Source organism: Euprymna scolopes, unplaced genomic scaffold (genome assembly GCF_053919585.1).
Source record: "Euprymna scolopes isolate OS-2025 unplaced genomic scaffold, ASM5391958v1 sca139, whole genome shotgun sequence".
NCBI classification, from domain to species: Eukaryota; Metazoa; Mollusca; class Cephalopoda; order Sepiida; family Sepiolidae; genus Euprymna; species Euprymna scolopes.
The window spans coordinates 57,501-63,440 of record NW_027633146.1 but is presented as its reverse complement, the minus strand read 5'-3'; the positions used below and the strand labels follow the sequence as shown (position 1 = coordinate 63,440).

General features: G+C 59.4%; 1 pseudogene; it reads left to right on the top strand.

Moving 5' to 3' along the window:
* The first annotated feature begins 4,519 nt into the window (after positions 1–4,519).
* LOC145273704 (small subunit ribosomal RNA) overlaps positions 4,520–5,940 on the top strand; it is a 2,370-nt pseudogene continuing 949 nt past the window's right edge.

The following is a 5,940-nucleotide window of genomic DNA, read 5'->3' as shown; positions in this document are numbered from 1 at the left end:
CGGCGAGGCTCCCGGCGGCCCCGAGCGGGACCACAGGTTGCGGAAGGCGTCCAAGTGAGCGGCGGCGACGCCAGGAGGCCCCCGGGGTCGACTCCGCGGCCCCCGGGTCGGTGTGCGGGCCTCCAGAGCTCGATAAAGTAGTGGTGTCGCTAGCGGTCGAGAAGGCACTTTTCGACGCCTACTGCCACCCCCACATGGCGGTAGGCGCAAAACTGGAAAATCGCCGACCAGAAATGTCGCTTCGTATAATCGACGTTTTTTTTGACCACCATTTTCAGGTGTCGGAGGTGGGTCTGGACGAATACCAACACCATTTCTGGGGTTTCACAACCGCCCGGCTTCTCCGACATATGTTGGAAAGGAGTAGCGATCGAGCGAAGGGGGCTGTCGGTAGGCGGCCGCGGGTTGCATGTGTGCCCGGGACAGCACCCCCATCCAACTAAGGGGTGTCCCCCGGGGGCCAGGGGGACCTCGTCCAGGTCGGCCGGGCGCTTCCAGACGCCTACCGACACCGGTCAGGTCGGCGAGGCTCCCGGCGGCCCCGAGCGGGACCACAGGTTGCGGAAGGCGTCCAAGTGAGCGGCGGCGACGCCAGGAGGCCCCCGGGGTCGACTCCGCGGCCCCCGGGTCGGTGTGCGGGCCTCCAGAGCTCGATAAAGTAGTGGTGTCGCTAGCGGTCGAGAAGGCACTTTTCGACGCCTACTGCCACCCCCACATGGCGGTAGGCGCAAAACTGGAAAATCGCCGACCAGAAATGTCGCTTCGTATAATCGACGTTTTTTTTGACCACCATTTTCAGGTGTCGGAGGTGGGTCTGGACGAATACCAACACCATTTCTGGGGTTTCACAACCGCCCGGCTTCTCCGACATATGTTGGAAAGGAGTAGCGATCGAGCGAAGGGGGCTGTCGGTAGGCGGCCGCGGGTTGCATGTGTGCCCGGGACAGCACCCCCATCCAACTAAGGGGTGTCCCCCGGGGGCCAGGGGGACCTCGTCCAGGTCGGCCGGGCGCTTCCAGACGCCTACCGACACCGGTCAGGTCGGCGAGGCTCCCGGCGGCCCCGAGCGGGACCACAGGTTGCGGAAGGCGTCCAAGTGAGCGGCGGCGACGCCAGGAGGCCCCCGGGGTCGACTCCGCGGCTTCCTAGTCGGTGTGCGGGCCTCCAGAGCTCGATAAAGTAGTGGTGTCGCTAGCGGTCGAGAAGGCACTTTTCGACGCCTACTGCCACCCCCACATGGCGGTAGGCGCAAAACTGGAAAATCGCCGACCAGAAATGTCGCTTCGTATAATCGACGTTTTTTTTGACCACCATTTTCAGGTGTCGGAGGTGGGTCTGGACGAATACCAACACCATTTCTGGGGTTTCACAACCGCCCGGCTTCTCCGACATATGTTGGAAAGGAGTAGCGATCGAGCGACGGGGGCTGTCGGTAGGCGGCCGCGGGTTGCATGTGTGCCCGGGACAGCACCCCCATCCAACTAAGGGGTGTCCCCCGGGGGCCAGGGGGACCTCGTCCAGGTCGGCCGGGCGCTTCCAGACGCCTACCGACACCGGTCAGGTCGGCGAGGCTCCCGGCGGCCCCGAGCGGGACCACAGGTTGCGGAAGGCGTCCAAGTGAGCGGCGGCGAGAAGCGGAGGCCCCCGGGGTCGACTCCGCGGCTTCCTAGTCGGTGTGCGGGCCCTCCAGTAGGCCTCAAGTAGTGGTGTCGCTAGCGGTCGAGAAGGCACTTTTCGACGCCTACTGCCACCCCCACGTGGCGGTAGGTGTAAAATCGGAATAGACCGGACCAGGAATGTCAAGGGGGAAAAAAATGACAAAGTCCTGGTGTGCCTAGCCTACGAGAAGGCACTTTGCGACGCCTACCGACATCCCCATGTGGCAGTAGGCGTAAAACTGGAAAATCGCCGACCAGAAATGTCGCTTCGTATAATCGACGTTTTTTTTGACCACCATTTTCAGGTGTCGGAGGTGGGTCTGGACGAATACCAACACCATTTCTGGGGTTTTCCAGTTTGAAAGTTTTATAAAACATGTTCGGTAGGAAGCACACTTTGGTGTGTCGGTTCGTCGGAGCAGCGACTCTTTGCCTCGTGGTGGTCCGGAACGTCTCTACGGGCTTGTCGCAAAGGCGTCAGAAAGTGGCATCTCCGCCGCCTAGGGCTGTCACCGTTATCGCTGTCGCCGCGCTCCAACTTGTTTTGATCCGCCGCCTTCGTTCCTGCCAACCGTGCGCCCGCTCATCGTCGTTAGGTTATAATACGTGGTACGTGTGTGTGCTTCTCCGTGGACCTAGGGCTGCTCGACGTGTCGAACGATATGTTGGAACAACTAACGGCTCCTTTTCCTGGTTCCATAGTCGTCGTGGTACCCGCGTCGTCAGCCATATCTATGTCCACCATGTTTAGCCGATACGTTTGCTGCAGCTTCTGCTTCCGCCTCAGCGTTCGCCGCTCTCAGCCGCCGCTGTTGTTGCTGCCGTTCTGCCATTCAACCACTACCTGCGAATCTTTCGATGATCGGCCGAACGACCCATCGCTGTGCGACCGATAAATCCTCCGGATTAGGGAGAAACGCCGCCGCTCTCTGCCGCCGTCGAACGGAAAAACGTACATTGTAACGAACGAACGAACGAACGAACGAATTAACGAACGAGCGAACAAACAAACAAAAATAGCCGCGGGGGATGCACTATGTAGATCCTGATCCCCTTGTAACCATACGTACGTTGTTCGATGCTCTCCCGTCCTGGAAGTCGCCGCAGCAAACAGGAGGATGAGCAGCAGCAGGCGCCGCCGCCGTAACCGCCGCCTGCCTGCCGCCTCCTACTCCTGTCAGCGTCCGATCTCACAGCCGTGTGAACGTTCGCTGACACCCGATTTCTTTCCGTCTGGCAAAACCTTGGACGTCCCGCTCGCGGTACACGTGCTGCAGCGACTTCTCGTCCGACAACGCATAAGCGTCGACGTCTGCCGCCGCATCTTCTGATACGTGGACGGTGATAGCGCTAGTCCCTTCTTGCGCCACCTCCACCTTTGTTAGCGCCAAAGAAGATCGATCGAGCAGTCGTGGTCGCAGTCGATTAACCCGTTTTCACCGTCCGCAGTTCCCAAGCCGCCGATCAAGTCGTTGCTCTTCTTGTTCGTTCTTCCCATACCGTCGATTTGCACGGCTGCCGGATGAGCCATCCTCTGTCCGGCGAAGCGCTCACGTCAGTGATCGATACTTGCACCGACAGTCCTCCCGCTCGCGACTCGGTGCTCGAATCGGACTCGTTCGTTTTTATCTCGATGCGATTGTGAAAAGGGGGACCGGTCGTCAATGTCGTGTGTGTCGACGATGTTGTTCGCCCGGTCCGCCGCGTTGTTGTCGTTTTTTTTTTTTTTTTTTTTTTCCCCTAACGTTCGCCGTCGCACGGACGAAAGGGTGAGAAAAAAAAAAAAAAGCTCGAAAAAGCCGCCCAAAAAAATCGGACCGAGGAGCCGCTTGCGAGAACGCGCCATGTGCACGTTGTCTCTCCTCGGTTTTCCGAGCACGAACACGACGCCGGTCGGTCGGTCGGTCGGTCGACGAAGGCGACGACGAAGGTGACGGGAAAATTTACGCCGCCGCTGCCCTGGTCCAGCTCCTCCCCGATGACGGCTGTGATGTTGACGTTGACGTTGGCGACGACGACGACGACGACGGAGACGACGACGACGACGAGACGGCATCGATGGCGACCACGATGACGACGACCTCGACGAGTTCAGTCTGCACCTTGACCTCCGATGTCCGTGTGCACTGCCGTCGTGCTGTTTGTCGTTTGTCGTATGTATCGCTGTCAAGGGTGCCGTTGTCGTTGTTGTTGTCGACGTTGTTGCTTGCTCTCTCGTCTCGGTCGGTTGGTACGTTGATGACGACGACGACGACGAAGACGACGACGACGACGACGAGACGGCATCGATGGCGACCACGATGACGACGACCTCGACGATTCCAGTCTGCACCTTGACCTCCGATGTCCGTGTGCACTGCCGTCGTGCTGTTTGTCGTTTGTCGTATGTATCGCTGTCAAGGGTGCCGTTGTCGATGTTGTTGTTGTCGACGCTGTCGTCTGTTCTCTCTTCTCGGCCGGCTGTGACGTGGACGTTGACGACGACGACGACGAGACGGAATCGATGGCGACCACGATGACGACGACCTCGGCGAGTTCAGTCTGCACCTTGACCCTCGATGTCCGTGTGCACTGCCGTCGTGCTGCTTGTCGTTTGTCGTATGTATCGCTGTCAAGGGTGCCGTTGTCGTTGTTGTTGTCGACGTTGGTCGCTTTCGTTCTTTGAGTCTCGGTCTCGGTCCAAGTCAGGGGAGAAACAAAAAAGAGGCCATCAGCGCGGGCAGCGCGCTTCTACTGACGGCGAACCTCCTCGAAAAACAAATAAACACGTGCCCGTCGTTGTAGTTGTCTGTCTTATGTCGGTCGGTCGGTCGGTCGGTCGGTCTGTCGTTCTGTCGAAACAAAGTCCCAAATTCCAACGATACCTGGTTGATCCTGCCAGTAGTCATATGCTTGTCTCAAAGCTTAAGCCATGCAAGTGTAAGTTCACGCCACGCATTAGAACGGGCGAAACCGCGAATGGCTCAGGAACCGGACCTAATCCTCGGGACCGTATTCCTCCTCGGAGGCGATGGATAACTGTGGCAATTCTAGAGCTAATACATGTGACACAGGCCGCGATCGGTCGGCGCGCCGTCGTCGCCACGCCTCGCGCGCTGGCACCCGCGTCGGCCGTTCCGGGTCGCGGCGCTACATATTAGACTGAGACCGATGCGCGTCATTCCGTCCTCCCGTCGTCGGCGTTCCCGCTCGCGGGTCCGTTCGGTGGCGGGGCTCATAGGGCGGCGCGCTCCGCTTTGGTGACTCTGGATAACTCACTGGTCGATCGCACGAGCTTTCACGCCCGGCGACGGGTCTCTCGAGGGTCCGCCCTATCAACTGTCGACGGTCGGTTAAGTGCCTACCGTGGTTACTACGGGTAACGGGGAATCGGGGTTCGATTCCGGAGAGGGAGCATGCGAAACGGCTACCACATCCAAGGAAGGCAGCAGGCGCGCAAATTACCCACTCCCGGCACGGGGAGGTAGTGACGAAAAATAACGACGCGGGACTCTGTCGAGGCCCCGCGATCGGAATGAGTACACTTCAAATCCGTTAACGAGGACCAACCGGAGGGCAAGTCTGGTGCCAGCAGCCGCGGTAATTCCAGCTCCGGTAGCGTATATTAAAGTTGTTGCGGTTAAAAAGCTCGTAGTCCGAACTCGGGTTCGTGGTCGCGCAAGCGGCCCCGGGGCGGCGGCGCCATCGTCCGTCGTTGACTTTGGTCGTCCGTTCGCATTCCCGGCCCTTTCCGCCGGTGTCAACCGCTAGCATACCCGCCACGCGGTCCTGCCGGCGAGGTGGACGAGGAGGTCGTGATCGGGATCCGGGAAAAAAAAAACAAGTGGTCGTCGGTTCGGTTCCGGGAGTAGTCTAACGGGGGGGTGCTACGTGTGTGTGTTTGGGTGTGTTCATTCGCATCCCCGCACTCTGACCCCCGCGCTTCTCTCCCTCTCCCTTTCCGCGCGTTCCTCTTTTTTTTGAACCCCCCGGTCCGCTCCGAGTCCCTGCTTCGTGTCTTGTCTGCGCGCGTGTTGCGGTCGGCGGTTTCTCCTCCAAGGGTGCTCTTAACCGAGTGTCCGCGGCGGCCGGTACGTTCACTTTGAAAAAATTAGAGTGCTCAGAGCGGGCTGTTCAAGCTTGCATACGATAAGCATGGAATGATGGAAGAGGGCCTCGTCTACGTCTGTCGGTCTCCGTCTACGGCGAGGCAATGATCGAAGGGAGCGGTCGGGGCCACTCGTATTGCGACGTTAGAGGTGAAATTCTTGGATCGTCGCAAGACGAACTGCAGCGATGGCGT